This window comes from Pseudorca crassidens, chromosome 14, assembly GCF_039906515.1.
Source record: "Pseudorca crassidens isolate mPseCra1 chromosome 14, mPseCra1.hap1, whole genome shotgun sequence".
NCBI classification, from domain to species: domain Eukaryota; kingdom Metazoa; phylum Chordata; class Mammalia; order Artiodactyla; family Delphinidae; genus Pseudorca; species Pseudorca crassidens.
In genome coordinates this window covers 58,261,029-58,270,485 of record NC_090309.1, presented here as the reverse complement: position 1 = coordinate 58,270,485, position 9,457 = coordinate 58,261,029, and the positions used below count along the sequence as shown (strand labels likewise).

The 9,457-nt window shown below is 42.3% G+C and overlaps 1 long non-coding RNA gene across 1 annotated transcript; it reads left to right on the top strand.

The window, feature by feature from the left end:
* Positions 1 to 8,337: 8,337 nt before the first annotated feature.
* On the top strand, positions 8,338 to 9,177 carry LOC137205677 (uncharacterized). Its single transcript, XR_010934251.1, has 2 exons — positions 8,338 to 8,435; positions 8,889 to 9,177. It is a non-coding gene; the product is annotated as an uncharacterized lncRNA (long non-coding RNA).
* The last annotated feature ends 280 nt before the right edge of the window (positions 9,178 to 9,457 follow it).

Sequence of the window (9,457 nt, the reverse complement as noted above, 5' to 3'; positions counted from 1 at the left end):
ATTATAGGGGTCCCAGAAGGAGACGAGAGAGAGAAAGGACCAGACAAAATATTTGAAGAGATTATAGTCAAAAACTTCCCTAACATGGGAAAGGAAATAGCCACCCAAGTGCAGGAAGTGCAGAGAGTCCCATACAGGATAAACCCAAGGAGAAACATGCTGAGATGCATAGTAATCAAATTGGCAAAAATTAAAGACAAAGAAAAATTATCGAAAGCAGCAAGGGAAAAATGACAACATACAAGGGAACTCCCATAAGGTTAACAGCTGATTTCTCAGCAGAAACTCTACAAGCTAGAAGGAAGTGACATGATATACTTAAAAGTGATGAAAGGGAAGAACCTACAACCAAGATTATTCTACCTGGCAAGGATCTCATTCAGATTCAATGGAGAAATCAAAACCTTTACAGACAAGCAAAAGCTAAGAGAATTCAGCACCACCAAACCAGCTCTACAACAAATGCTAAAGGAACTTCTCTAAGTGGGAAACACAAGAGAAGAAAAGGACCTACAAAAACAAACCCCCCAAAATTAAGAAAACGGTAATAGGAATATACATAATGAATATTAACTTAAAGGTGAATGGATTAAATACTCCAACCAAAAGACACAGGCTTGCTGAATGGATACAAAAACAAGACCCATATATATGCTGTCTTCAAGAGACCCACTTCAGACCTAGGGATACATACACACTGAAAGTGAGGGAATGGAAAAGATATTCCATGCAAATGGAAATCAAAAGAAAGCTGGAGTAACAATACTCATATCAGATAAAATAGACTTTAAAATAAAGAATGTTACAAGAGACAGGGAAGGACACTACGTAATGATCAAGGGCTCAATCCAATAAGAAGATATAATAATTATAAATATATATGCACCCAACTTAGGAGCACCTCAATACATAAGGCAACTGCTAACAGTTCTAAAAGAGGAAATCGACAGTAACACAATAATAGTGGGGGACTTTAACACCTCACTTACACCAATGGACAGATCATCATCCCAACAGAAAATTAATAAGGAAACACAAGCTTTAAATGACACAATAGACCAGATAGATTTAATTGATATTGATAGGACATTCCATCCAAAAACAGCAGATTACACTTTCTTCTCAAGTGCACACGGAACATTCTCCAGGATAGATCACATCTTGGGTCACAAATCAAGCCTCAGTAAACTTAAGAAAATTGAAATCATATCAAGCATCCTTTTTGACCACAATGCTATGAGATTAGAAATCAATTACAGGGGAAAAAATGTAAAAAACACAAACACATGGAGGCTAAACAATACATTACTAAATAACCAAGAGATCACTGAAGAAATCAAAGAGGAAGTCAGAAAATACCTAGAGACAAATAACAATGAAAACATGACGATCCAAAACCTATGGGATGCAGCAAAAGCAGTTCTAAGTTGGAAGTTTATAGCTATACAAGCCTACCTCAAGAAATAAGAAACATCTCAAATAAACAATCTAACGTTACACCTAAAGGAACTAGAGAAAGAAGAACAAGCAAAACCCAAAGTTAGCAGAAGGAAAGAAATCATAAAGATTAGAGCAGAAATAAATGAAATAGAAACAAAGAAAACAATAACAAAGATCAAAACTAAAAGCTGGTTCTTTGAGAAGATTAACAAAATTGATAAACCATTAACCAGACTCATCAAGAAAAAGAAGGAGAGGACTAAAATCAATAAAATTAGAAATGAAAAAGGAGAAGTTACAACAGACACTGCAGAAATACAAAGCCTCCTAAGACATTACTACAAGCAACTCTATGCCAATAAAATGGACAACCTGGAAGAATTGGACAAATTCTTAGAAAGGTATAACCTTCAAAGACTAAACCAGGAAGAAATAGAAAATATGAACAGACCAATCACAAGTAATGAAATTAAAACTGTGATTCAAACTCTTCCAACAGGGCTTCCCTGGTGGTGCAGTGGTTGAGAGTTTGCCTGCCGATGCAGGGGACACGGGTTTGTGCCCCGGTCCGGGAAGATCCCACATGCCGTGGAGCGGCTGGGCCTGTGAGCCATGGCCGCTGAGCCTGCGCGTCTGGAGCCTGTGCTCCGCAACGGGAGAGGCCACAACAGTGAGAGGCCCGCGTACCGGAAAAAAAAAAAAAACTTCCAACAAACAGAAGTCCAGGACCAGATGGCTTCACAGGTGAATTTTATGAAACATTTAGAGAAGAGCTAACACCCATCCTTCTCAAACTCTTCCAAAAAATTGCAGAGGAAGGAGAACTCCCAAACTCATTCTATGAGGCCACCATCACCCTGATACCAAAACCACACAAAGATACTACAAAAAAAGAAAATTACAGACAAATATCACTGATGAATACAGATGCAAAAATCCTAAACAAAATACTAGCAAACAGAATCTAACAACACATTAAAAGGATCATACACCATGATCAAGTGGGATTTATCCCAGAGATGCAAGGATTCTTCAATATATGCAAATCAATCAGTGTGATACACCATATTAACAAAATGAAGAAGAAAAACCATATGATCATCTCAATAGAGGCAGAAAAAGCTTTTGACAAAATTCAACACCAATTTATGATAAAAACTCTCCAGAAAGTGGGCATAGAGGGAACCTACCTCAACATAATAAAGGCCATGTACAACAAAGCCACAGCAAACATCATTCTCAATGGTGAAAAACTGAAAGCATTTCCTCTAAGATCAGGAACAAGACAAGGATGTCCACTCTCACCACTGTTATTCAACATAGTTTTGGAAGTCCTAGCCACGGCAATCAGAGAAGAAAAAGAAATAAAAGGAATACAAATTGGAAAAGAAGAAGTAAAACTGTCACTGTTTGCAGATGACATGATACTATACATAGAGAATCCTAAAGATGCCACCAGAAGACTACTAGAGCTAATCAATGAGTTTGGTAAAGTTGCAAGATACAACATTAATGCACAGAAATCTCTTGCATTCCTATACACTAATGATGAAAAATCTGAAAGAGAAATTAAGGAAACACTCCCATTTACCATTGCAACAAAAAGAATAAAATACCTAGGAATAAACTTACCTAGGGAGACAAAAGACCTGTAATGCAGAAAACTATAAGACACTGATGAAAGAAATTAAAGATGATACCAATAGATGGAGAGATATACCATGTTCTTGGATTGGAAGAATCAATATTGTGAAAATGACTATACTACCAAAAGCAATCTACAGATTCAATGCAATCCCTATCAAATTACCAATGGCATTTTTTATGGAACTAGAACAAAAAAATCTTAAAATTTGTATGGAAACATAAAAGACCCCGAATAGCCAAAGCAGTCTTGAGGGTAAAAAACAGAGCTGGAGGAATCAGACTCCCTGACTTCAGACTATACTACAAAGCTACAGTAATCAAGACAATATGGTACTGGCACAAAAACAGAAATATAGATCAATGGAACAGGATAGAAAGCCCAGAGATAAACCCACGCACCTATGGTCAACTAATCTATGACAAAGGAGGTGAGGATATACAATGGAGGAAAGATAGTCTCTTCAATAAGTGGTGCTGGGAAAACTGGACAGCTACATGTAAAAGAATGAAATTAGAACACTCCCTAACACCATACATAAAAATAAACTCAAAATGGATTAGAGACCTAAATGTAAGACTGGGCACTATAAAACTCTTAGAGGAAATCATAGAAAGAACACCCTTTGACATAAACCACAGCAAGATATTTTTTGATCCACCTCCTAGAGTAATGGAAATAAAAACAAAAATAAACAAATGGGACCTAATGAAACTTAAAAGCTTTTGCACAGCAAAGGAAACCATAAACAAGACAAAAAGACAACCCTCAGAATGAGAGAAAATATTTGCAAATGAATCATTGGACAAAGGATTAATCTCCAAAATATAACAAACAGCTCATGCAGCTCAATATTAAAAAAACAAACAACCCAATCCAAGAATGGGCAGAAGACCTAAATAAACATTTCTCCAAAGAAGATATACAGATTGCTGGGGGTGGGGGGTTGTGTTGGGATGAATTGGGAGATTGGGATTGACGTGTGTACACTGATGTGTGTAAAATGGATGACTAATAAGAAAATCAATAAATAAACATTAAAAAAATTTTTTTTTAATTTTTAAGTGGAAAAAAAAAAAAGAGCAAAACCTTGTCCTCTTCTCCTACCACATCCGACTGATAAGAGCAGGCCAACTGAAAACAGATGCTCCTTGCTGATCAGGGGCTCTGTAAGAAATCCATGGGGAGATACAGATGAGCTTTCCAGAGCCAACACTCACCGCAAAAACCTAGCTGTTCTAGTAGGAATTTCAATTTCTTAAATCTGTATCTACTGTGACTACCTTTGAGCTTGGGACCACCAGCTCATCCTTTGTTCTTACCCTTCAGGGTCTACGTGAAGCTTCCCAGTGGCCTGAGTAATAAACTTTCAGGCACGTATGCTTTAATAATAATACATCCCTCTCAGAGCTACACAACTGAAAGGTGTTCCTTCAACAACAGAAAAATTTATTGCTTTCTTCCCCCACAGAAAAACCACAAAAATATTTTCTTCTTGCCTTCAGCAGTGAGTTCCAAGTTTCATTAGAGAACCGGCCAGATGCTTCCTCCTAGCTTGTATGGGAAGAAATTAAGATAAAGGGCATTTGAAACTCTACCTCTGCACACCTGCCTCATACCTTATTCCCTCATGACAGGTCTTCTTCCTGTTTTCCCGGGGTTGGGGATGTAGAGCTGTGTATGACCTGCTTCCTCCGGCAGCTGGGGCTCTGGAGCCCCCCTGCCCCCTTTCCTTCTGGTTTTAATAATAGATGGCTCTTATTGAATTGTGCACCTGCCATAAACCAGACACTGCACTGTACAAATTGTTTCAAATTCTTAACCCCCAAACTGGAAAAGGGCTGTAACCTGAGTGTCTGCTGCCTAGACAGCCCCTCTATCCATAAAAGCAGACTCTATCTTTCTGTCTCTGTCACTAAGAATCACTTTGCTCCAGTATATTTGCAGAAAGGGATGGGTCTCTCATCTCCAAAGCCAGTCCAGGCTGCTGCCTATGCCTCTGCTTTCACCTGCCCTTAAACTCCACACTCAGCCAGGGTCTCTGCTCGCTAGAGTGTGGGTCTTGGCCTGTGTTCCGGGGCTGCCATCTTCCCTGGACATGACACCAATGGTGCCTCGGGGATGTGGTAGGCAGGACAATGGCCCCCAAGAATGTCCACATTCTGGAATCTGTGAATATGTTACCTTACGTGGCAAAAGGACTTTGCAGATGTGATTAAGTTAAGGACCTTGAGTTGGGGAGATTGTCCTGGAATATCTGGGTGAACACGATGTAACCACAAGGGTCCTTATAAGAGAAAGAGAGTAAGAGTCAGAGAGGGAGATGTGACAGTGTAAGCAGAGGTCAGAGGGATGTGAGGAAAAGGCCAAGGAATGCGGACTGTGCTTAGAAGCTGAAAAGGGCAAGAAAACAGATTCTTGCCTGGTGCCTTCAGAAGGAATGCAGCCCTGCAGAAGCCTTGATTTTAGGTCTTCTAACCTGCAGACCAGTAAGATAATACATTTGTGGCATTGGTGACAGTGTGTTATACCAGCCATGGGAAACTAATACAAGGGACAATGCAGGGAAGCCACATTTGCCTTTGTTGTGTTGTCACCTAATTCTACACCTCTAACGTGTATGTGTAAGCCACTTCATTGAAAATTTGGGGATATGTAGAAGGGGAAAAAATCTGAATATTAAATATGATTGTTCCCAGAGGCCAAGGGAAGAAGGAAAAAACCTTAGCAGGGTGTCTTCATAGGCATGGCCCATTTCCTATCTTAATGACCAGCCCCAAGGCCCAACCTCTGTTTCTTCTTTTCCTCTGTGAGCCTACTTTTCTCCATGGCAAAATTCATTCATTCAATAAATGTTTACTAAATACCAACGATGTCCCAGGCACTGTTCTAGGTGCTGGGATTAAAGCACACAAAAGACAAAGAATACAAGCTATCACTATGTTTACATTTTAATGCAACCCCCCAACCCGGCCCATGAAATCCCCACTCAATAAGATCCAACCCAACCTCACCTCTTACCACAAATAGGATCATCTGTAAGGTAAAGATACTCCACAGCCATACATTTCTCAAAGTCTGAGTTACTCAGTTAGAAGTAATGCCATGTAGTTAGATGAGGCCCAGAACAGTCCAAGGGAGGCTTCATTTCTCCAGTTCTTGTTCTCTTCAGGGTCCCTCTGCCAGCGTGTAGTCAGGATACCCCTCCTCATTCTTCCTGTGGTCTTCTGATTGCTTGTAACTCTCAGATATCTCTCTCTCTCTCACACACACACACACACACCCCAAAGACAAACCATTAGTCTCAGTCCAAATCCATATTAAGGAAGGGAGGGGAGAATCTTCCAACACGTATTCCAATCTTCCAACATATTCTCCCCAACTAAATCTAAATGGGGGCATGCCTTATTTTTGTTATGCAAAGCATCTCCAATTCCCCTTTTCTCAGCTCCCACCTGTAGACTATGCCCAGGGCCTACCCGTGCACTAGAAATGCTGCCCATCACGGTACCTTTCTAAACAGAAAGACCTCTACTCCTTACATCATCCCCTGCTACGCAGAAACTCGGTAGATGTGCCTTTCTGATACATTGAGCCACATCACATTCCTACCTATGATTTCCTCCACTCACAGATTCCATTAGGATGTGAATCTGCACCCTCTGTCCCCCATCCATAGCAAGCCCTCAAGAGTTGAGACTTTCCTTCTAGTTATAGAAAGGAACCCCCAAGGGAAAATACCTTCTTTTCATAACTGATACACAATCCTCTCTTCCTTCTCCTCTCCTATGGTCTTTTCCTAACGAAGGATGCACAGGCACCATCAAGCAAATACTTTTGATTAAAGCAAATGTCAGCTCTCTGGGCGCTGAGGAATTTCAGAAGGAAGAAATGTTATTGGTAAAATCCAATTAAGCTTACCACCATTAGCTGTGTAATGCTGGTTGCAGAGTAATTACTGTAATAGAAATAATAATGCATTGATTATGTGTTTACTGGGTGCCAGGGACTTTACTGAATGTTTTTCTTGCCTTAGCTCATTTAGTCCTCATCAATGAGTTTAGGGTGATTTTTTTTTTTTCTTTTGCGGTACGTGGGCCTCTCACTGCTGTGGCCTCTCCCGTTGTGGAGCCCAGGCTCTGGACGCACAGCCTCAGCGGCCATGGCTCACAGGCCCAGCCACTCCGCGGCATGTGGGATCTTCCCGGACCGGGGCACGAACCCGTGTCCCCTGCATTGGCAGGTGGACTCTCAACCACTGCGCCACCAGGGAAGCCCCAGTTCAGGGTGATTTTTATCCACATTTTACAGCTGAGGAATTTGAGACTGTGAGGGGTTAAGAAAATTGCTCCAAGGTCACATTGGGAATTGGTGGCCGAGCTGGAGTTCACAGAGGTTCACCTAACAGTCACTGCTGTGCTGTGCTTTAGTGACTGGAATCCTACCCAGGGTAGTACCTTCTATCTCCATTTGCATTTTTAAGTGAAAATAATAAAGGAGGAAAGGAAGGAAAGGACAGGTTTCATGAGCAAATTTGAGCACCCTGAGAATTATAGATAGGTGAAAAGAAACCTGAAGCCAGGAATCAGAAATACTTTTTAAATTACAGCTAATTGAGCAATGGTAAGTTTGGAAATTTGTGGTTTAGAGTCAAGAGTGGTGTAAGGACCAGTGGCAACATTTATTTTGAAAGTGTCAAGAACTGCCACCTCCATTTAGAAGCTTTTAATAAATGAGAGTCTAAAATACTCTAAAGAGAATCCCAGCAGACACTACAAGCCAAGAATCCTTGGCTCACAAAATAATGGGGGCTGCTTCTTCCCAAGTTACCATGCACAGAAGCAAAACTTGGCAGAATTGGAGACAAAGGATTTTGATCTCGTTCCTACCATTGCAAAACAAACCACTGGGTTACCTCTACTGCCACTCCTTAGTACCAAGACTCTGCTAGGCACTATTTGGAAGAGAATCCCATTTAGCTCTCTGCCCAGGGAAATCAGCCCCTCTGGCGGCAGCCCCCCAAAGACCTAAGTGCAGAATATCTTCTACCCCTATTCATTTTCTGCAGACTTCTGTTTCTTGAGGAAATCTTCCACGTGTAATTGAGCCGCTACTCTGACACCATTTTCATTGAGTAACTCGTGGTGATGTCACACCAGCTAGGCACTAGGGGAAGCCCTGCTTTTATGGATTGGCTCTTAATTTAGGAATTTTTATTTTCTGACCTCCCTCCCTTTTTTGCTGGACTCCACTGCATTAGAGCAGGATGCCTGAGTGATGAAGTGTTGCCTGCTTTTGAGAAAAGGAATTCCTGCTCGTTGAGAGGCAAATGGTTGAGTGAAGGCAAGATGTGAGTCCTGTAATAGTACATCTTAATTGGAGAGTTGGCAAGAGAGGAAGGATGTGTAGGCCTGGTGTGGGCTCCGTTGCTCCTAATGGGGTTCGTGGAGCTGAGCTGAGAAGATGGGTGGGGGACGGTGGGACTCACAACCACCCCCTGCTGCCACTGTCCTGTGTAGCTGGGGAGCCAACCGCCTCCCCCCCGGCACCTGGGCAACCACCTCTAACCCGCAACCCACCTTCCTCCCTCGCCTCTCTGCTGCTCTGTGCAGCGAGCCGGCAGAGGCAAGCTTGGCAAGCCTCGCCTGTAAAAGCCTAATCCAAACAGCATGTCCGCTGAGCTCAGCGGGGTGACTCATGTGCAGTGATGTGTGAGGCCAACAAGTGGAGATTAGGATCTGGCCCGCCCGCCAGCCTACCCTGCACTTCCTTTGATCAACTCTGATGGTTTTTAATTCTGCAGAAGCAGCTTCCTGCCAACGGCAAGTACCTCTTGGTGGAGGTTGGAGCCATGTCGATGCTGCCCTACTTGTCGAGGCCGGCGTGTGCTGACGGCACAGGGACTGACACTCTGGGCTCACAGCCCACATGGAGCCAAGGGGGGAGGCTCTTTCGCTGAGGTGCCCATGGTGACATCAGAAGCTTGCTCCTCAGCTAACACCAGGAAGGCCACGCGTGTGAGCAGCCCGGCTTCTGAACCTGATCCTGGCGTTGGTTAGACTCACCGGATAATAAAGAAAAATGGGACTCTCTCTAGGGGACTCTTTTTTTTTTTTTGGTAAGCTGGGGCATCTCTAAGGACAGTGTTTGGCACAAAATGAAACACTCTCTGGGCTTTTCAGAAGTGCTTTTTCACATCTGTTTTGCTCTAAATGGAACGCATTCGAAGTATATTACTTTCTTGAACATTTTTTCCCCCTGCTCGAGTGGAATGTGTCTGCCTCTTGATTCTTCCAAATCCCCTCGATGACCAGTGCCAGGCAGAGCCCCTGAAATCAGGTCTCATTCTCTCTCTTCCCCTCTCGACCTTTA